The 23569-nt window shown below is 42.2% G+C and overlaps 1 long non-coding RNA gene across 1 annotated transcript; it reads left to right on the top strand.

Moving 5' to 3' along the window:
* Positions 1–4836: 4836 nt before the first annotated feature.
* LOC148185146 (uncharacterized) lies at positions 4837–20053 on the top strand. Its single transcript, XR_015773287.1, has 3 exons — positions 4837–4946; positions 14157–14235; positions 16702–20053. It is a non-coding gene; the product is annotated as an uncharacterized LOC148185146 (long non-coding RNA).
* Positions 20054–23569: the final 3516 nt, after the last annotated feature.

Below are 23569 nucleotides of genomic sequence, written 5' to 3'. Positions count from 1 at the left end.
TACATATCTATGTAGACATTTAAAGCTGTGCAAAGTGAGTATATATTTTTAAATACTCCTATTTCATCCTGACAAAAATGACCTTACATGGTGTGGAGTGATGCAGAATTTTTTTCTCCGAGCTGACCAGATCTATCAGTGTGGAAGATTGAACATGCTGGCATTCAGTTCTGTCAAAAGCAAAACTCCATAATGTGCTCTGTTTCAGCAAATACTGATCTCCTTTGTTGCAAGGCTTTCTGTATGCATCATTAGTCACTTGACATTCTGTGTACCCTAGAAACCCAGAAACAGCAGCATCAATGCTTATTTGTTTATATATTTTAAGAAACTTCATTTATGGTTTGACTTCAGTCACATCACTTCACAAATTACCTTTCAAGAGCCTGTCTCATCAGAGAATGACTGGAGACTGGCCAGCATGCCCATGGCCTTACCATTTTTATTCCTTGCTCCAGTGACTCAACTCACCCACACCACTAAGACCTCCATAGTACTCATGACCTCCCCGAGGGCTGCTGAAACTATTCATGGCTACAATTCACAGAATGACTGACACAGAGGACCACATTCACGACACATGGGTAGAGCTAAGCTGCTTTAGCTGTAGGCTTAATCCAGCAGATGGAGCAGCTGCCTGACACTGTGGGAATAGCCTGTGTCTTTGTCCAGGGCAGCGTGATCTGGTGGCCTGGTGCACTTGGTAATTATTAACTAGAATGTGGTCATTATTATTTGCTAGCATCCACAGGCATGAGAGAGAGCTCTGCCCCACTGGATATTTTGGAAAACTTTTACAACTTCCTGTGCTTTTGTGCTCCCATTAAAATAGTTTCCAACTTCAGAGTTTTTCATTAGGCTCTTAGAGCTGGCAAGGCAAATGGTGATATCTGCTGTAAATCTAGAATGTCATCTGATGCTGGCTTGACTGATGGAAACTGATCTTACATAGAGCCCACTGTAGGGCTTAAGAGAGACCTGCTCATGTTCTATAATTATCAGTGACTGTAGTCAAAGGGAGCATGATGCACCTTGTGGAGTTAAGGATCCCCAAGTAGTAATGGCAAGACATGTGGGCGCCCTTTACCTTGCATATAAGCTGTTCCACATCATCCCATGGGAATGGGAAGAGAAGACAAACCTAGCACTCCCAAGGTTTTGCTATAACATTTCCCCTACTCTGTCCTGGAACACTTTTCAGCCTTACCTACCTTTTTTGTCAACCTCCTCAGATGGCGCCATGCTCTGTCAGCTGGGTAAAGTGCTGATACATTTATATCAATCTTGACATTGTGACATGTGCTTTAGAGATAATGACAATTTCAGGCAAACTATGGCATGGCAGGCCCTCATTTTCATGCTGTTTAAATGTGTACTTCTGTAGGAAACCAAAGAGGAGTAGATAACGATGCCATCTGTACCCTAACTACAAATCTGGGCCTATGAATGCAAAAACTGTAGCTGCCCTGAATGTGGGAGCTACTTTTTGTCATCAGGCAGGGGGACTGCCTCCTCACACAGAGAAAAAGGGTCTTATCTTTGCATCCTCTCAAGTCCTGCTCAAGAAGCCCAAGCAGAGCTCATGGGGAAGCTCAGGTGTTATAAAGGCACTTTCTCCACAGCGGCAAACTTGGACTATCAGATAATGTCTTTCCCACTCTTGCTGTTTAAATAGATAGACAGGAAGGGTTGTTGCCAGGGCAATAACACCATGCAGAGAGGCAAAATTACTCATTGTTTTTCCTTTTTATAATGTTTCAAAATGGGCAAAAGTCCTTGGAATTGTCTCTATCTGTCATTTTAGCATATTTTGCCAGGAGAACCAAGGGAAGTCCTACCAGTCAAATCATTCTGTTGTGGCATCTTTTCTGCAAGCATTTGCCAACACATTTATACCTTTATCAAACATAAAGGTCATGGAGACCATAGATTAGTTTTCAGTTACAAGTGACTGGTTGTAAATCTCCTTCTAACCTGGCAATTGCTTTTGGCAAAATCCTGGACCCATTTCCCACTGGTTGTCTTGCCATGAGTTAGTGAACACTGTGAGCTTGGTTGATCCTTCACCTGCAGTATTCTTGCAGAAGTTCAGGCTAATGTCAGAAATGAGACCAATTCCCAGGCTGCTTCTGCTCTTTCCAGGCTTAGAATTGAGATTTCCAAGGTACCTGGAGCTGATGCCCATTTTCTCCTGCATGGAGCAGAGCTCTGCTTCCAGAGGCAGTCTGGTCCTTTGTGATTAATTCTTCAGTTAAAGCCTAGGTGCCTTTGATTTAAGTTTTTTTGCTTCTAAGATGTCTTCTCATGTTGCAATATTGAAGATCTAAACCCCTCAGGGATTAACTAACAATAAGTGATACAGGATGTGGTCTGAAAGCTGGAAAAGAGATCTATATTGACAATATGCAGAGACCATGTTTGAGACAAGAGGCCAGTGTTTGATGGAACCCTGGCTCCTATTTGGCATTCCTGAATATCAGGATAAATGCTTCTTAAAACACATCCTCCTTTCTGATTTTCTGTAGTCCAGCTGTACCTTGTCTTGACTGGTCATAATAGAGAGTCTACTTTAAACTGTGATTTTCAAATCTATTTAGTCTTTATACAGTAACATCTTAGAAAAGCAACCCTGAAGACTATATTCAAAACAAGTATTGTGCTTTGGCTGTGTATCTTCTGTTGTTTTGGTAATCTCCAAAAATAAATTCATGTTAGACATAATTTCTTGATTTTTTCACTAGCTACCTTCCTTACAGAAAAGGAATATATCCCTTGTGGATATATCAGTGATGTTTCTCTCTGACATTCTAAAAGCTAAGCTTTAGTATGATCTCAGTACAAGCAGTACTAAAATCCAGTCTCTGAATTTTTTGTCAGCTATTTTCTAAGATGCAAAGTCAAGTTAAATACAGTGGACTGGACATCTCAGGGGGAGCCTGTCTTGCTCCTTCATGTCTTTACTCAATTTTCTGACCAGCCAAGGTGCCAGTTAGCACCAGCTGCCATTTGATGTTATGGAAACCTACCCATCCAGAACCAAATGGAGACTAGACTGCCATGAGGCGACACTGATTGCTTTAGTGAGCCAAGCGACTCCTGGAAAGGTGATGCTAACCAGGCATGCAAGTGTCTCCCAGCCTTTCTGTGTGGGTTCCCTCATAATACAGCTTTTCTTTTTGACTTCTGTCAAGTTAAGAAACCTGACATTGTCCCCACAGCCAAGCTGTAAAAGCATCAACTGTTTGAAGAGTTTTCCTAAGGCAACAACAAGGGCAAATGTCTCCTCTTCTCCCAAGTGATGCTCACACCATTAGAATTAGCCTGCAGAGCATTAGGTGCAGAGCATTTGTGCCCAAGAGAAGTAACAAAACCCTTCCCAAGTTGACAAGCCTTGACAAGCTCTATCTGACATTTTATATTCCTTTTTCTCTGTCCCTGTGCCAGGGTAAGCAGATACCTAGTGGATATTCCTGGGAAATGAGCCTATCAAGCTGCACAGGAGTTCTTCAGAAAAGTTTGTGTGGCCAGAGCAGACTGATGCCATTTCCTACCCAGGTTATGGCCTGGCAAGGTAAGCTAACTCATTGCAAAAGCAGGATGGTTAGTTCTCTTGGAACGAGAAACAGGCATACAGGTTTTCCCTCAGTATACACAGATGTGTGCACACAGATGGTTAGGATGGACAAATTCCCAGCCTGGTTTTAGAATCTCTTAGCAGACTTTGACACACATCTGCCTGTGCAGTGAATAGTTGTATTTCACTGGTGACTAGGCATTTCTGAGACACTGATCCTTGCCAGCTGAGATGTCTTTGCTTATCCTGACATGTCCTGTCCTTTCTTCTGAGGAGTATGTATCATTTTAATTCTGATTTATTTCTTTTTAATTTAACATAAAGTTGAAACACTTCAACTTAATATAAAGGGTTTGCATAACAGAAATTGCAGAGAGTTTGACTGGATATTTTTGTTGGAGTTTTTTGGGGGTTGGGCTTGCTGGGTTTTGGTTGTTTGGGGTTTTTTTTTGGTACAATTCAAACAGTGATATCTAGCTCCAGAAGCACCAGATTATGGAAAGCAGAAAGGCACATGGAAATGGTCATTGGCTTAAATTCTGCAATGACTTAACTCTGATGTGGCTTTTCTGGAGCTCTCCTACTAGGGCAGAATTTCTGATCACCCAAGACTTCTTCCACTCTCTGCAGGGGGTGGAAATGTTACACAAAAGCACAGTGAAAGCTGGGAGCTGGGGTGGATTATTTTTGTGGTGCCATGTATCACTAGGAACTTTACAGCTCTATTTATAAGCAACCATCTCTGTCAAGAGCCATTTTGTCTTTTGCCTGTGGCTTGAACCCAAAACTTCCAAGAAGAAGAGTAAATCCCAGGCTGATACTCTTTTGTGTGTGCTGCAGGCTCAGATCAGACTGCTGTCTGTGAATAGGCTGAAGAAAAATCTATAGGGTAGAAAAAAGTTATCAAAAGCCTTTTAATACAAGGGGTCTACAAGTTCGCAGCTCAGGAAGGAAGCTGTGGAGAGAAGAGACACGACACTCAAGCATGGGCCTTTTCTCCTGAAAGAAGGTGCAAGGAGAGAAACTTTCACTTGTGGAAGAGCTCTAAAGAGGAGGCGAACATGCTGACTGCAAGAGATCAAGAGAGGCTGAAGGAGCAGTCAGATGAAACCAGGTTAGAAGTCATCCTGAGGGAAAATCTGATGCCTTGGAATGCCTCACCAGCTCAGTCTGCTGCGCAGCTGATTGTGGTTGCTCATGATCAGGCAGATCCCTCAGATGGGGAGAAAAGCCCCTGCTGCTGGATTTCATACTGATGGATGCCATGCTTGTGGTGCCTGCCCTTAGACTTTGTGTTTGGAAAGAGGCTAGACTTGGCCAGTGGACTGACCTTCCTGCTGTGTTAGAGCCTGATGGATGGAGAAAAGCTGAGGTAAGCTCTGGGTAGACATAAGCTGTGCCCTCTCCAGGGGTCTACTGACCTGCAGGCAAACTTTCATTAGATTTGATTAAGAGCTCTTCCTTTCTTGTATGATGAGCAGCAAATTTCTGAGTCCAGAGTCCTCTGTTAAATCAGTGTGTTCAAAATACTCACAGACCAACAGAAGGCTCAGAAATAGTCATCGTCCATAAAATATGGCTGAAGTTAATGTAGGTGCTGTTTTGAGTGTGTGATAGTAAACACATCCTTAATCAAACAAATTGGAAAGAATCTCTCCATTTAGGAGGAAAAAAGCTAAGGTGAACACCCAAAAACATGCCCTGTTTCCAAAAGGAAAATGTTTTAGTCTACTGTTGATTTTGAAGAATGCCTTATCCAGATTGTTAGCATTAACAATTAGTGGCCCTCAGATATTCCTGCACATGCTACCAAGTTTGAAATTACTTTTCCTCTATACAAATGTGTCTACATGTAGAGCCTAGCTATAATCTGCTTCTTAGAAATCTTTATTGCCTTACAGTAAGCTGAAAATCAGATAAGCGAGTCTGGCTTGAGCAAAGGCTCTTCCTGACTTCCCTATGATATAATGAACTATTAAGTACCTGGATCAGTTTTGCTGAACTAGTAAGTTCTGAAATATCTTCATTTTATTGTGCTGCTTTAGAAACATCTTGCTCCTGTGTGAAACTCAAAGATGCTTTAATCTTCTGGGGTATCTTTAAGAGATACAGGCAGAGCAGATGGTAAAACATTTATGTGCTTGACAGTGTCATCAGCACTCTAAGAATGGTTGAATATCTAATAATCTATTAGGGCCCATGAGAAATTACTTTCCAAGTATATCTCAAATATGCTACTTTCTGCTTGAACAAACCAAAATACATAGTTAAATTTTGAGATGTCCAAAGGCCAACAAATGATAGTTATGATTTATTTTCTGTTCTAGATTTCTTCTCCGAAAGCCTTTGTTATACAAATTCCTTTGCAATTACTTACAAGATTTGCTGATAAGGAAGGGTATCTGGTTTGAGTCTTCCTGACCACTTCTTACTACTTTTTCTTATCTTTACAATAAGATAATATTGGCCACTGTGCGGCCAAGTGACAACCTGGACTCCTGGTGGAAAGAAAATCGTGTTTGATTTTTTCCATTCAGATTTAGTTTCTAGTTTGATCAGTTATGGTGCCACTTGAATGTGATTGTATGTAATTAAACCTCTGTGCGTGTTCTTGTTTTGTTTGGGGTTTGTATTTAACGTAAGACCAGTGGCTGTCTTGGCTATGGCTTGGCTACACTGGTTCAGCAGCTTTGTTAGCAGAACCCTGAGAGCTACTGACTCTGAGAAGAGGAAAAAAGAAACCATGAAATTTGCAGTGTACCAAACTGCACATGCTGTTAGTGTTCTGCAACATCTTTCTCCAGAATAAGGTAGCATCCAGAAGCCTTTCCCAGGATTAGCTGGCAATGTGAGAGTGGAGAGTGGTCTAACCTGCCCAGCACAGTGCAGTGATCACGGAAGCAGGTCAGGAATGAGGATCATGAAGTCTGGCTGTGATTATTGCCTTGGTTAGTGAGGCAGCCTCTTGAGCAGAACCTATTACTTCAGGACTTAGCCTAGCTTGAAGTCAAGGCTGCATAGAAAGCCTAAGGGTGCAGAAATCTCCTTTGAGTGTGTAGCAACACTGAAAAGATTTGATTCTTTTTTGTTAGGTTGGTCCTGAGAAAAGAAGTAAACCTACAGCTGAGTTAAGCTATGAGGATCCTTGCAAGCAGTAGTGAGAGGCTGCAACATGCCATATTCCATATTAACACTTTTAATGGAAATTGTTTTAGATTTATTTAAAAATTCTAAAATTGTCTATTGGAATAGGTTGGAGTGGAACATTTTTCCAGGTAAAAAGGAGAAAACTTTCACTGAAGAAGAAGGTGAAAAAGTTTCTCTGGATTGTAACTGAATAAAAATGGTCCAAGACCTGGATCTCAGCATAAGAGCTGCTGTTGAAACAGTCAGTGTCAGACTGTAGAACATGCAAATGCAAGAAGCCTGCTGGCTTGTTAGCTTTTGCTGCTCTCCTCTGACACTGGTTTGTACGTATGGTGTTTTACTTATTTATGCCCAAGATGATATAAATGAATGAGAGCTGGCAGCAGCTGCTGAATTATGGATGAAACACCCGAATTCTGCTGGTGGGAATTTCTGCAGACTGGGGAGCTGTACTGAGGGCTTGCTGCTCCCCTGGCTGAGCGCTCTCCTATTGCTTCCCTGGCAATGGCAAGAAACTTCCAGCAAGTCCTGAGGTGTCTCAGTGAAGAATGTCTTTCTGCAGAGTGTACCTTGACATCTTACGTCACTCTCTGTTTCATTTTCCAGCTGATTGCTCCCATTTCTAATGAAGAGTCTGACTAGCAGTGGTCTGCAAGAAGAGCAATCTCCCCTTCCCACTACCTTTTGTAGAGCTTTCAAAGTGCATCCTAAGAGCCTTTATGCACAATTTCAAATGAAAAAGCTTTGCTAAGAAAGACAGCAGAAGCATTTTAATTAGAGTAACCTAATGGGCTGGCTGAGCACTGAATACAACAGTGGCAGGAGATCACTGAAAAGCTTCTGCCCTCATCCGGCCTTAATCATTTATCTTTGTTTCCAGGGCACTTGAAGGCTTTATTTTGAATGCTTCACAGATTACACTGACTAATATGAGAACAGGGTCATTAGTGTAGTAAATCTCAGGTAAGTGTAGAGTTAGCCTTAGGAAACCTTTCTATATTTGGCCTCTGATAGCTGCTGTCGTACAAGTCTATAAAATTTAAGTGTTGACATATGGTGTAGGGTACTGATACACACGTGTCAAATGCTAATGCTGCCATTTTTCCAGCAAAATGAGTCTTAGCTTTGGAAGGCAGTCTTAGCTTTGGAAACATGGCTCTGTAAAATGCCTTGCTTGCCCTGGAGGAAACCAAACTCCTCCTTGCTAGGCACCTGTCTATACAAGACAGACAACACTTAAGGTCTGATTACAGTTCAGTGACTTGCTCACAAAATGTTGGATTTTTCTCTCCACTAACTGAGAAACTTGAATCTGTAGCACTGCTGACAAAATTGGTATCTATAATCTCATTTGTAGGAAGGACAGGAGTTGGTTGAGCTATAACAGCCTGGTTAAAAACATCTGACCATCCCACAAACTGTGGTCAAGGATTCGCTCTGCTTCCTGTTTTAGCCAGGGAGGGTTTGGCTTCAGTGGGATATCATTTGCCTCACCCATTTGATGACCCCTGGGCTTTGCAGCGTGTGTAGGAGGGGTGCTGTCTGGCTCCTCTGTCTATGTTTTGCTCTTCAGTCCTGAGGGTTTATCTCAAAGTTTGTACCGGATAGGAGGGGCTGGAAAACGTGTGGAGAGGAAGAAGAGGAAACAGCCTGTGGTGAGGCTATCAAAGTTTCAACCCAGTGACATTTGCAGTAAACCAGCTGCCCTGTATCTGCAGCTCCTGTGCTGGGCAAATTGGTAGGGAAGGTATTTTAATCCTTACCTGCCTAATCCCAAACAGCTGGGGATATCCTGTAGTACAACAGTGGTGGAGAAACAGCTACCCTGCCTCAAGTAAAATTATCAAATAATGCCCAAGGATGCTTGAAAGCACACCAGCAAGATTATTTAGCAGCCCTGCCTTTGGAGCAGTGTGTTTAAACTGCATCCTAATGAGTTTGTTGCTAATTCCACTCTAGCTTGCTCTGCTGCTGTAAACTGATGGAGATATCTCTGCTGGCTCCCTTGCTATGGCGCACAAAGACTTCTCTGTCTACATCTGCAACAGTATCACTATTTTCTTTCTTTTTTTTTAATCCTTCACTCCCAAATTATTCTGGACAGATTGTTTTTCCCTCTGTATAGCTTTGTAAGGACAATAAAGTAGCAGAAGCAGCGGGGGGCTGTGGGGGAGAGAATTAACGCTGTTCCAAGCTTTAGGATGACCAGATGCATGAGGAGGACTGGACTCAGGGAGGGCTGTTCCTCCTGCAGTCCCAGCATAGCTCCTTCTCTTAAACTGGGACAGACCTCCACTTTGCTTAAAAACCAGAGTGGCTAAAGAAAGCTGAAAAAGGGTGAAGGAGGCAGTGCTAAATTGTGCATGTGTGCCACTGGGTAATCTCAGGGGGACAAATTCACAAAATCCAACACACTGATCCTACAACACAAGTGTTACCTGTTTGTGGCTATATGTGTCACCTTTCCCATTTCATGGGCCTGGAGAAGCCTCAGTTCATGTCTGGGTTTGACTGCAGCTGCTCCCCTTTTTGGCTCTCTGGCATGTGCCCAGCAGCTGTGGGGGATGAAGACAGTGGGGATAGATCCTGTAGCAGCACCACAGGGGTGCAGGGGGTTCAGCACTGTGGCAGAAGGGTGAGGGGTTGGAAAGCCTTTCTGTAGGACAAGGTGTAAAGGATGGCATCAAAAGGGCTGGGGAAAATAGCCATTTTCTGCAGACCTGTGGTGGCGCTCCCCTGACCTGCACAGCACTGCAGGGCACACAGAGAGCTTTGGTAGTGCAAAGTCATCTTCTGTGAAGGGGAAATGGGGCGTAGGGTTTGGGGAAGGGCTGTCTGAGAAAATTGGCTTCCTTCTCCATGAAATTATAGCATGAATGAGGAAGGCAAATGATGTTCGTTCTGGAACATAACCTTTGGTGCTGGAAATATCAGCTTCCTCAGACCTTCCAGAGGCTTTCATTTGGTTGCAAAGCTATGTCTTTCCTACTTACTCTGTCTGAAATTTCTTACTGAATTTTTGACACTTTCAGAGCATCACAGACCCACTCTCTTCCCCCTTGATGTAGAAAATTAGACTTCAGTGTCTTCTGTTCAAGACAAAACTAGTTAAAAGCTATAGGGAGTAAAGCCTGCTTTCTAGTCCTTGTTTTGCATGCTGGATTTATTCGTCAGAATGTCTGTCTCTAATTATGGTCATCCTTCCTGTGGAGAAGGTGGCTGACCACTAGCCCCGGTGGGACAGGCTGCTGTGCTCTAGAGAAGGAAGCTGGCTGTTCACAGATACCTGGCTCACACTGACAGGGTTGCTAGCAAACATCTAGCAAAATATTTAGCAAAAAAAAAATTCTGTAAGCAAGTATTTAGCAAATGTCCAGAGCTACCAGTGAGAAGCAGTTTAAACAATTCTGATCATTTACAAGGTAGTGGTTGTAAGGGCTGGGGATGTATTCCAGCTCCTCCTTTAAAAAGTATTGCTTTCATCATTGTGCATTCTTCAGCAATATCCCACCATGTGTGGCTTTCCTCTACCTTTAAAATTGTCCTGCTCACCTTTAACCCACAGTGAAAGTATTGATTCAGCATATAACATGTGCTGTGGTGTGTACCTTGCCCCCTTAAACTGATTCAGAGAGAATGAAGAGCACTTTGGCTTGCTTCACCTTCTTAATCCCTCCAAATAATAATTTTGCTTTAATCTAGCTTTTCCAGTTACTCAGAACATTGGCTTTTAATAGTAACTGTGGAATCCCACTTCTGAGTAAGAAGCTAGTTTTATTTATATTGAACATGACTTGGGATTCTGTGGTTTTGTATTTATTTTTTGTCTTTTGTATTTATTCCTGCTTGTACCCACCTACTTCAGCTTTCTGGAGGGAACTAGACCATTTGTCCAGAAAGCAGTTGTCTCCAAAGCCCAACTTCAGGCTTGTCACGAAGCATTTTTGTGGGACTTTCCTCCATGGACTCCTTCCAAACCTGCCCATGCTGTTCCTCCCCAGTCTCATCTGTTTCACTGCAGAGTTTGCTTTTTATCTTTAGTATAAATGGTCATTGTTCAGCAATAGAAAATAATTGGGCCAGAAAACCTGGCTTTGTTCCATCAAATCAGGTGCCTTTTTTATTCTGCTTGGGGTGGTGTGTGGAAATGTACCCCTCTAGCTCTGTGCTCCCAATGGCTTTTTCAGCATCTGTGGTCATTCTTTTGCCTTATGGATGCTGATAGTTGCTGCTGGAGGAGAAAAATGTCTTATCAGGGCTTCTCAGGGCTGCTCTGAGGGAGAGACAAGGCAAACCACGCTGGCAGCTGCCTGTGCACCAAGGTACAAAAATCTGCTGCAGCTCGGTACACGTGCCACACCACGAAGGATGGTTACTCTTTCCCTTTGGGTAAAACACAGAAAGGTTATTTGTGAAGTGAAGGGGAGGAGCTATGGCTTAGGGGAAGGGAGATGTTTTCAAAAAAACAAACAAAACCAAATGCACTCTTTTTTTCCTCCCTCCACCCCATTTGCTACTAATGTGACTTCTGCTAAGCTGTAAACAATATTTTAAAGTTTTCCAGCCTCTTAGCTTGAAAATGTCAAGGAAATAAAAAAAGGGACAGTTTGGCAGGAATGCTATGGAGCTCTTCTTTTACCTTCTGAAAGATATTCAGGCAGCTCAAGGGACACTGATGTTATAGCTATTACTCACCCCATGTGCTCGGTCTTTCAGAGGCTGTTTACTCTCGGTGAGAAAGGAGAAAGTCCAGCAACAGTAAATCTGGGAACATGAACACATGATTTCATATTTGCTTGGGGTTTTATTCCTGGATTTGTCTTTTCTGATGACATAATAATTAGAATTGAGTGCTCTGCATAGTTAATCCACTATTGTTTGCTGATAGATAAGACCTTATTTAACAAAGATCTTATTTTCTTCTTCCTTGTCTTCACATGTATTTACCCTTTCCCCAGTTTTTAAGGGCATAGGGTTGTTTTTTAACAGGTCTGACTATCAGCACTTAGAACGTAACAGAAACACAGGAATTAGCAGTTATTCTCATCAAAATTAGCTGCTGGTTTTTCAAGTATTCTGTTTCTCTTCTTTATTTAAAATTTAAATATTTTTTCATAGGGTTTCTGTTTAATTACCTGAACTACACAGATGTCTGGAGGCGTGATACAGGTCTGAAGGTGTGATATTAGACAAAAACTAATGCAAGCAATGATGCCTCCCAGGGCTAGTCCTCTGTTGAGGGTTCCTAAAGTACAACTAAAAGCCCTCTGAAAGGGAGCCAAGAGGTTGACCCTGTAACTGCAGTGTCACGTCTAAGGGGAAGGTGCAGAGAGGATTAGACTGTCTTTAAAACAGAGAGTCATCAGTGTTTCTAGAGAATCAGGCTTTTAAGTTACATCTGCTTTGCTCAGAAACTGACTCTGGTCTGATATTGCAGAAACTTGACTTAATTTTCCTGCAAAGCAACTCTGAACCTCTTTACCTTGTAAAGTTTTAAAGCTCTGCTATGTTTGAAAATGTAGTTCATGACTGATAGGTCCAAGCTGAAGTAATTTTGCAGACTGGATGGGTTTGACTACCCTGAAGGTCCAAAAGATGGGGTAAACAGGTGTCAGACTTGTATCCCCTTGATCCAGGATTTTCAGTGGCAATAAGGAGTTAATGGCAAAAAGTGAAAGTTCAGACCTTTCAAACGCTTGTTTTAGCAATTCATTGATACCATGTGGAAAATGCACACTGATCATTGCAGCTGCTAAGTTTTGTTTCATTCTGTGGAACAGTTATCAAGTTGACAGGGAGAATGTCTTTCTGTGCAGTCCTTTATTTGTGCTTTGTAAGGTATTAGCAGATGAATACCCGAACAAAGAGGAGGTAAAAATCAAGACCAGATCCTCACATGTCTCATCAGTCACAGGAACAAACAAATTTAATTGAGGGGTAGGAATGGAACAAAAGCAATAATTGAACACCAGTGTTAACCTGACTTTTATATGGTTGTTACTGAAAACGATGTGATCTTGCTATGTAAGACTTTTTTCAGATCCTTAAATTCTTCTACTTAAAAGAAAAAAACTAAAAACTTAGGAAATGCTGACCTAGCTTGTATCTATGAATAGTCTTCTCAGTAAGCATTCCAGCTTGTGAGCAAAGGCTTTGAAATCTTCCCCCGCTTCTAATGGAGCTGAATGAGTTCAGTGGTAAATATGCAACAAGTGTAATGCCCATTTCCGCTCTTTGTTCCCCTGAGAGTCGTTTAAATGAAACAAATTCAGTGCACACTAATAAAGTGGGTAGGTAGCTATTGCAGCTTAATAGCTTGTGCTCGACCATTTTCCTTGGCAAGGAGCTTAAGGAATATTTCCAGCCAGGTCATGATATCTTCATCATGGACTGTTATCACAAATTGTGTTTCCTGGTGTCAAGTGCCAGTGCTGTAGATACACTGCCCTTTGGAGCTTTGCACTGCTCAGGAGACACAGAGTTAAATACACAGCTTTTCTGCTGCTCCCCACAGCCCATTGTTATTGCTGCAGCCTTCTTCACTTGCATTCAAAGTGTTTTCCAAACAGAATATTTATTGGGAATTTTTCTGCTTGCTTTGTTTTGGGTTTTTTGTTTTGTGTAGTTTTGTTTTGGGTTTTTTGGTTTGTTTTTTTTTAACTATAACTGGCAATTTCTTCCTTCATTTTGCTAGACAGTTTTTCGGCAATGCTACCTCCTTCCTTCAGCTTTGTTTTAGTGAGGTACTAATGTTTATACCCTCCTAACTTGTAGGGTACAAATGTTCTGCTTGTGGTACCTTCTGAATCTGGTGCTCCATCAGGTCCAATGCAGCTACCTGAATAACGCACTCAAGCAAATTTGCCAAACTACAAAGAACAATGAGAACACGCTGTTCTGACTGTGGGTCATCTCCTGCCCGCCAGAACTTGCCCAGTTCTGCTGTAGGAAACCAGATGAGCAATGGGATGTGGGGGTGGGGTAATGCAGGAAGGTCTAAAAACTGTTCTTGCTGTCTGTAGGTAAAGTAAGCGGGGACAGATTAGAGGGGGAAAAAAATTGACAGTCAAGATATGAGCCTGTTGAACACTCCTCTGCAGAAGAGGACCTGGGCCATAATTTGGCCTGACCTTGTGCCTGTGTTGTCACAGCTGATCTGGGCAGTGTCCCCAGCCTAGAACTGCCACCTACCCTTCACAGTTCAGGGACTCCTTGGTGGAGGGTCTCTGTGCAGGCAGGAGATGGGGACAGAAGCTGTCTGAGCCAGAAATGCTGCTGGGATTTACTTGGTGAGCTGCACTCTGAGTTCCCCTACCCACCCCCTGAGCAGATCTTACTCTGAGTAAGCGTTAACAGTGTGAACCTCCTAAAAAATGGAAGAGTCGCCCTTCACCTGCAAATGCATGACTGCATGTTACCTTTTTTGGTATTCTAGGGATCTTTGGCAAGTGGTAAAATGAACTAGAAATAAATGCTGTGGACTGAGGAGTTGATCGTACCTTACCTTCCAAAAGGTTTGTATTCATAGCTTGGCATCTCTGAGGTTTGTCCTTCCTTTGATGGTTCTCCATCATCTTCCAAGGTGGGGGTCTGCATGGCACCATTGTCCATGATCAGGACATTTGTGTAGGTCTGCTTAAGGCATCTCCACCTGCTTGGACCCTTACTCTAATGTTATAAGTATAATAAGCATGTTGAAATTATCTGAAGGAGTCCCTAACTACCAGAGGTTGAAAAGGAGATAGATAAATGTAACAATATATGCCCCTTGCTTAGGGAAACTATGATGCTGATAATTTGCTGAGTGTCCTCTAATTGATGCTGCCTGTTTAGTTCTGCACTATTTCCTTTCTAGCTTGGTATGAATTCATATTCCTCCTCTAGAAGATTGATTATCTAAAAATCATGTCTACAAAACTTCTTAAATTTAGCTTCAATATCTAAAGGGAACTCAGGTTTAGATGCACAATATGATTAAGTGTAGTCTAGTTTCAATCAGAACCTGTTATTCTTGTTGAGCAAACTCCAAATTGAAAAGGAGCAGGGAATTTCTGATGAGCAGCAGACTAACTGAAAAATTTAGAACATAGTTATTCAGTATCGTGGGTCAAAGTCAGTCAATGGCTGAGCTGAATAAAAAAAAGTCTTGAAACGCTTATATTTAGAATATATTTTAACACTTAATTGCTTATTTCAGAAAGCTTCTAAAAATTGCTTAAGCTTTAGGAAATCAAGTTAAGCCAATATGAAACCAGAATTTCTCCATTCCTTTGCTCTTGTTTTTTGTTAAAAGATACAAAGATTTAAAAGTAAAAACAAATATTAATTTACATCTGCAAGTTTGGGCATGTAGGTCAAGCTGACAAGCCTGTAGTTCCCCAGGTTCTCCTTCCAGCCCTTCTTGTGGATGGAAAATAATTAGCAATGATTGTGCCTCTGATTAACATCGTTGGCTATGGCTCTGACCCTGTGAAAGGTGAAGCCCAAACATTGTTATGTGTCCAATACTAGCTGCTACTAGTGACTTGTTAAAATTTTTACACATGGGTGGCCATTATTTATAACAGTTTCTATAGCTGAACTCTCAAGAGTTACTTTTTTGCCTCCCAGAACAACAGTATCTAAAATCCTACACATCAAACTGCTTTGGAGATTGGTTTTATGCACCCTACCTTTTGGGGAAGATCACTGATTTAATGAGCTCTGCCTTGTCCTTGCAGCTCATGAAAACCTGGCCATTGTCATCAACACTCACTTGTGGATACAGGGCCTGATTTTTTTTAGCCAGGTAACTTAAGTGTCTGCATCACATCTTACAGCCTATTTCACATCAGCCCTACATATTTGGTGTGTTCTGATACTCTCCAGGCAAACACACAAGAGCTCCTCAGAGCCCCTCCCCAGACATTTACAGTCAGTGGTCTTCAGCCACCTGAGAGATATGACAAGGGGTGTCCACTCTTTACACATGCCCTGATATGACAAGAGTTTTTCACTCTTTACACATGCCCTGTAGGTAGCAAAGTGCTGCCTCTGGCATGGCTATCCACAAAAAGGGCTGTTTTTCCATCAGTGGGTGTACTGTGCTCCCTTTGTGCAGCACCTGATTCCACCAAACCGTAGAGGAGCAGGAAGCAGTGGTGAGGTGTGGATCCGGGTGCTGCACCCTTCAGTGTGCAGACACAGAGACCACAAGTGGACTGGAGTGAGCAAGGAAGAAACAGAAACGGGTGCCCATGGTCTCAGCAGTGAAAAATGCTTCAGAGGTCTGTAGCACCTCCTGGAAACTGCTGCAGTTGTCAGGACTCGCTGCTGTTGTGAAGCCTGCTGCTTGGTGGTCTTCTGTCCTGTTAGTGCAGACATCAATGGCTGCCTACTCCATCCTCATAAAGGAAGCCTGTTTTTGCAGAGGACATGATGCAAAGAGCCTGCAAGCTTGAAATGTCTGGATGTCTTCCAATTTCTATTCCCAGAAGTCTTGTTCTAGCAAATGCTGTTGAATGTACACAGTACAAGGGGGTGCAGGGAGAGGCTCAGCAGGAGATGGGATCATACAAAGCATCATCAATCTTGGACTGTCACAATTAAATAGTCTGTACTAGATGTTTTTAAGTCAAGCTGGGGTGATTCATTGTTTGTGGAATCCCATTACCTGACAAAGGTTCCAACCTGACTCAAATATATGATCAGCTACACTTCTGCATTTAGAGGCTTATTTTCTAGTCTTGGATTTCAGCATGCACCTAAGCAGGAATACTCAACTTGTGTACACAGGTACTGGAAAAATCCAGATGTTGGGAGAATCCTCACCCACTCCAACAGATGGATAGTCTTCATTTGTCAGTATAGCACAAGAGAAAATGAAAAAAATCTTTCCCCCTTTTCCAAGCACCCAAAATTTCTTCTTCCACTGTTTGAGTTTACAGCAGTTGATAGTCCCTAAATTGTCCAAGACTGTAATTGTTTCCTGTTTATTTCAGTTTAGACATTCACAGGCCCAGTTTGAAAAATTACTATACCAGAGCCAAGTAATGAAGTTTGCTAAAGGAAGTCTTGCTGTCCAAGAAGAAACTGGAAAATTTTTCCCTCTGCTTTCACCAGCTGGGGGTGAGCTATTGACAAGTACAACAGAGCCAGGCTCTCTCCAGCCTCATTTAATCTCGTTAAACCTCAGCATGCAGAGCTAGGCTCCTTACCCATATGCTCCTGGGAACATGGGAACAAAAGCAAATGCGAGGCACACCCGAGGAAGAATTAATGAACTACCTTGGAAAACTGGCAACTTGGAAAAAATAAACCATAGCAATATGAAAAAGCAAAGGAAGGAGAGCAAAAATGTATTAGTCACGTTTTAAATGCTCTCAGAACTCAGCATGCTTAACAGTTTGAAATAGAAATCCCAGCATTTCAGTTCTGAACATTAGCAATTTAAAAAGAAAGAAAGTGAGGTTTCCTGAGAATGAAATCATATATATCTAGTCATATGGTCAAACAAATATTTTTCTGTTTGTGACCTCTCAGCTTACTCCTTCATACTTTATTGTGTTCCAGACTTCTAGGCAAATTCATTTTTAGAACAGTGGAAAGTTTTGCCTGGGTTTCAAGAAAACTTATTTCATAGTGCATGACCTGAGTGTACCAACATGTTTTTAATTTACAAAAACTTTTGAGTGAATAAACTTGAGAGCCGAACAAGAGCTCTCAGGCTTCAATATTTTCTTGCTCCAAGAAGCCATACATCAGAGGTGAAGACACCTAGAGAAACATTCAATCCAGCAAGCCACCAGGTGTCCATCAACAACAGGGCTCCCATCTTGAAAGCATTTTTATTTCTCAGCTGTCAACAAAATCTGTAATTTTCCATGTTGTCTCTTCACCACTTATCATCTCAGCTTCCTTTCTCCCCATTATGCAGTAAACATAAAGGAAAGAGTAAAAGTAAGGCTGTGTCTTTTGCATTTGATAGATGTCATGATCTGACCACAGGCCCCCGGTGACTGTTCATTGTTCTCCTTCCTTTGGCATATTGGCTCTGCCAAAAAACATCATCCTCTGCTATCAAAGGACATTTCCCCCTCCCTTTCCTTCCTCCCACCAGCTTCCTTTTTCTCTCATTCCTGCATTATGCTCTGGTAGTGTTTCAGCTTTCGGACATCTTTGGTACAATTTCTGGGCATCCACTTTGGTGTGCTTATTCTCTGTGCCCAGTTTGGATTTGGAGGAATCAGGTCCCTTGTGCATGATGTGCTGGGGCTTTTTTGTGGTAGTCTTTTTTTAATCGATGTCTGTGTGTATTAATTGCAGGCACAGGCTTAATGCTGTGGGATCACAGGTGACCTTTAGTTTTGCTCAGTGTTGCTTTCCTCACAGCCTGCAATTCTAATCAAGCAGGTTTGCTGTCTTTACTATGTTTCCCATGAGGTGTTGCTTGCAATATATTTTGATGATGGAGAGAATTACATATTGGGAAAAACCTTTAGTGATTTTAAATACATGGCTGAATTAAATGGTACTGCATGAACCTCAGTGAACATCAGTTGCTATATGAAAATGACCAGTGGTGTTTTGAACTGCAGTGACATTTCTAACAATTTTCTTTTAAATTAATGCCTAGAAACTTATTTAGTTATTTCACTAAGAATGTGTATTTCCATGAGTTTTAAAAGTACTTTTTAGCAGTAGATTAAGGTTTTATTTAAGAAGGGGCCAGAGTAATTGCCAAGACTTTTCATTTCTGAATCACAAGTCTAGTCTTCCTGACAGTTGTTCAAGAGTCTCTCAAAGGGGTAAAAAAAGAGGTCTAGAACACAATCTAAAGTCAGAACTCTGTGACTGGAGGTCTGAAATTAGATTTGGGAGGTCAGGCTGATGTTTTGGTCATAATCCAAGTTGTCCAGTGTCAACACCACATTACCATCACACTTATCAATGTGGCTCATGATTTCAAGCGCTGGAACCAGCAGGACCTGAAGAAGCTGTTCAGCCTCAGAAGTAATAGTCCATGACCCAAAAAATGTTCAAGTGAAGTGAACAAAACCAACGAGAAAGTGGTCTAAAGGAAGCCCAAAGACACAAGGGTGACAAGACTTGTCAGCCCTGGAAGCAGAGACCTTGAGACACGTGAACTCAGCAGTCCAAGTGCTGTGTAGTCCACGTGGCAGAGGAGACAGAGGAGGTGGATGAGATGGATCCATGCTGGCTGTATAGAGTTGAGTCTAGCTATGGGGGGTAATCCATGGAGAAGGCATGAAGGTGTTTGTTCTGCTCTCTAATAAGAGGAATGTGAAGTGGCCTTTGCTGATGGGAAGCAGAAATTCAGACTGATATGCTCCTGTAAAGGGTGCCAAAGTGGAGTTGTCGCTGTACATTAATCACAGCTTGGAGAAAGCTTGAGTGAACAGTACGTCTTGCTATACTAATTCCAGAATGAAGCATAATTTCCTTCTGCAGTGCTCCCAGTCTCAGTGCACTTCATCAGAGCCACCAGTCTCTCAGATGAGCTCAGTGGGAGCAGTGGCATTTCCAGCGTCTGTTAAGCTGTCTTTCAGCCCTCTGCTGCCAGTAGATTCTGTAGGTGACAGTGGAGACAACAGAAATATCAGCATCAAAGGGAAGAAATTCAAAGAAAGAGTATTTGAAATGGGGTTTTTAAATACAGTTGGTTTTCATGTCTATTCACTAATCCTGTATTGTTGAGAATTAACACTTAAACCAAGTGAATAAACTGAAGTAGAATAAATGGGCAAAAGTTTTTGAGCAACACCTGAGAAACAGAATCCCCACTACCAACTTTGTACAGTGGGACCAAAGGAAATGCTTTATTTCTTGTGTGTAGCCGGTACTATGGCCTACGGTCCAGGAGCCTCCCCTTCCTGTGTCAGAACAACTGTTCTCAAGTTTAGCTGTGAGCAAGGGAAGCTGGGAAAAAAATTTCTTTCAGAAACACAGTCCACAGTGTGCTGGACTTCTAAACTGGAGACATGGTATTGGCAGCAGTGACAAGCTACATCCATGGAGGGAGTTTTGGCCTTGCCTCAGTAAGGGGAGAGGTGGGCAGAGCATCGCAGGTGGGAGCATAAAAATGTCCATTGGGCTTGAGAGGCTGAGCTGTACAATCACTCTGAGCAAAGCTCCAGACCCACATAACATAAGCTGTGTTTTACAGTCAGTGACTGTGGAAAGCTTATAGTTTATGGGTTGCTTTGGTGATTACCTGTGCCTGTTGCATAGCCCTGCATGACAAGATCACAGGACAAGCTAGCAGGGGAGAAAACAGACATTATTCCTGGTGGAGTATCATGCTGAGATCTTGGCTTCCTGTTGCAAAAACAGGAAATTTATATTTTTTTCTGGAACGATGGACTGGTTTCAGCCCTGCAGCACATTCGCAGAAGTCCCTTCACCTTTACAACTGGGCAGTCTTCTGTTCCCACTGTCCCCAGAATAATAGCTAAAGAGAGAAAAGGCTTTTGAGTAGGTTCATTTTGTCTTGTCTGTAAAAGACTGAGACCATGGGGGTTTGTATGCTTTGGTGTTTTGGCCAATCCCCTCCGAAATGACCCAGCCGGTTGGAGTGCTATTAGCTGTTCAGAGACACCACTCTATAGAGTGCTTCACTGTGAAGTTTTTCAGTACTGAGCTTAAATTTTCCTTTTGGATTCCCCCTGCCTCTTCCTGGAGCACTTACAAGATAGCCAGTCAATAGCAACATTAGGTGTAGGGATGGACAGGTGGCCCTTTCCTTCTTCTCAGCACTGAACTGTCAAAACTACTTGTCTAGTTTTCTGTTGTAAACACCCCTAGGTGTGAATTGCTAAAGAGCTTCTTTATGAGCAGCAATGAAATGCATTGTTTCAGATAATTTGAAAAATTTACAATAGATGTTGTTAAAAGGCATATGCTTTTTTTTCCTTCTTTATGGTTTGTTTCCTCAGTCTCTTTATTATTAACGTAATTTATCTGTGCTGACAAAATTTTAATATTATCCACTCTTCTAATTGAGGGAATCTGGAAGATCAGCTGTTTTGCATTAGTGGTTTGCATTTGTGGGATGATGATGCAGAAGTGGAAAGGTTCTTTTGTAGGTTTGTGCTGACAAGTTAAGAGTTTGGTACAACTCTGGGACAATGAAATTACTGCTGCAAGCTCTTGAAGCTGTTTCACAGGACAGAAATACCTACAAAGATACACCCAAGATCTAGGTGTTTTGTTTGTTTTATTTTTTTAAGCCACACACTACCTCAATTGAGCATAGTGAATGACATAAGTTATTTCTTTCTATACTATTAAACATTTTAAACTATTATCCCTGCTCATCCTTAACATGTATACTCTCCTGCCTCCGAGGTGTTTTCAAAAAGCAGAAAGTGCACCCTCTTACAAGTAAGTGTGGCCCTCCAGGCAGAAGTCCAGCCCTCACAGCAAGCCTCATCCCAGGCAGGATGAAGCAATCAACATCAAGACCTCCACTGAGAGAGAAGTTTCCCTCACAGAGGGAAACTTGTTGCTATTTCACTCTGCAGCTGAAGAAACATACAGTAGTGGCAGGGAGCCTTGGGGCAGCTGATTTAAGGACTGACTTTGCAAGCTGTTCCTTACTATCTGACATTCATAAAATTCATCTTGAACAATTGGTTTTCCTACTGAACTCTTCAACTCTGACCAGAAGAACATCCTGCTGGCTGGACATGTTCAGATCATCTCTGGAGCTACACCAAATGGTACCAGAGGCACTGAGATCCACTGAGTAGAGTTTGAGGGTTTTTTTTCCTGACAGCTCTAAGAGTCTGCTCTACTCCTTTCCTAAGAACTTGGCTAATGTGAGCAGTAAAGGGTCTCCCCAGGGAGAGCCTCCCACTGCATTCAGCTCTGTACTGAGAAAATGGGGCAGGATTAAAAAAGCACAATTGCTCCTGGGCAGTTGGTTTGTGGCCAGCTGTGTGGTAGAATAGCTTGGACATAATTTAATGCAGATTTGCTAATCAACATCAAACATGTGAATGTCAGTGGCTGATAAATTTAATTGGATGTTTGTTTAAGAGCATTAGAGGAAGTATGTTCTTGAAGCATCAAAGAGTAAGTCTTAGAACTTCAAACAATGCTCTGGTTACATTTTTGGGAAGGGCTGTCACCAGATCTGTGCTCTCTGCCTGCTGCAGTGATACCCTATTGCATCAGTGTCTGAATTTGCATAGCACTTACCAAAATACACACGTACATAAATAGATTATGAAGAACAATATTCGTGTACGTAAGTACACTTCTAAAGAATGGTGTTAAAAGAGCATTGTCGTGGTGGGCAGCAGAGACCTAGCTCGGCTCTGCAATCACCAAGGATGCCTGCCAAATCCTGATTTTCTCCTCCTGTCATCCCACCACCGTGTATCATGGGCACAGTTCTCATTTGATCACATGCTGCATTCCTAGCAGGACCACGAATGCAGAGTGTGACTCTGGTGAGAAGCTGGGACTGTGGGAAGAAGACAGTTTCTCCAAAGGAGGACATATGTGCTCTTTCTGTCCACAGTGGGTAGGACAAAAGTTTTGAGTCATGGCAAGGAAATGTAGGTTAGGATTCATGAAGAAAATGAAAACAGTTCTGCATACAGCAAAATGCTGACTATAGAATAGTCTATATAATAGAATTCCCTGGAAAGATGGAGGAAATGCTGGTCCTGGAGCTCAAAGTAAGGCGGAGATGCCTCTTTCTGCATCATGGCAAGTGAGCAGACTAGATGGCTTCCACTTTCTTTCCACACATTCCCATTCCATTGGCTCTGAATCCTTGTTTTCTATCTCTTTTTCACTGAGACCTAAAGTTAGAAGATACATGACAAATGGGGCAGGCATTGGTAGAAGGGGAAAGGAGCCTTTGGCAACTCAATATAGCCCTAGAGAAAGTCATCCCTTCCCACCCTGCAAGGCACTGCAGAAGTTTTGCAGCTCTCAGTTACTTCCAGCTGGCATTCTGTGTGTGCCTTCCTGCAGTCTCATGTGAAGGATTAAACCCTAAATGTTTAAACTGAAACAGTGGAATATGCACTCTGAATATGTGATACTGACCTTCCCAGAAAGCTGCATCTTTCTCTGCATCAGCAGCCTTTCTGAAAAGTGGGGGTAATACAGCATTTTCAGTGGGATTGCATAAGTAGGTTTGTTAATACTTCAAAGCACTTGGATGCTGTAGGGATGTGAGGCCATAAAGAAAAGATTCATTTTTTCTCCACAACGGGGACTGAACAGCACACCACAAAGAAAGCCAAGTGCTACAAGCTGAGTGACAAGAAGACAAAATATTGAATGGGTTCTGATTAAGTGACAACCTTTCACTCCTTGTGATGGATGAAGCAGGAACACCAGGGGAAAAGTAGTAAAGGAGTGTTTTACTGAAGGCTGTGTAATAATTAATTTTCCTATTGCAGGAGTATTGAAGTGGGTGACTTGCCTTTTGTGAGGAATGTAAAACACTCCTATGCTACACACAAGCATCTACCTTAAACTAAAAAATACAAACAACTGAAACTACAGCAAAAAAATTCAACTCTGTAAATTTTATCTTTGTGGGATTTGCCAGGTGGTGGATCTCTCAGTCCAGCACACAGACGAGATGACAGCAATGGCAAGCTGACATTCTCCAGACTAGTAAGTGCTAGACATCTGGAGCTCTTTTGCCAGCAGCTGGATAAATGTTGATGCATAGCCGGGGATTTGGGTAGCCTGACCTTATCCCAGGATTGGGAGGGGTTATACTGAAGAAGGATTAGACTTTTTTTTTTTTCCAGTCCTTGTCCTTTGCTTGTTTTCCCTGAAAAGATTTTGGTACCTTCTGTAACTGTCTTGGGTAGCCCA

Source organism: Pseudopodoces humilis, chromosome 1, assembly GCF_049639895.1.
Source record: "Pseudopodoces humilis isolate 2021_Gansu_Grassland_sample_001 chromosome 1, ASM4963989v1, whole genome shotgun sequence".
Classification (NCBI taxonomy): domain Eukaryota; kingdom Metazoa; phylum Chordata; class Aves; order Passeriformes; family Paridae; genus Pseudopodoces; species Pseudopodoces humilis.
This window is presented reverse-complemented; position numbering and strand designations above follow the sequence as displayed.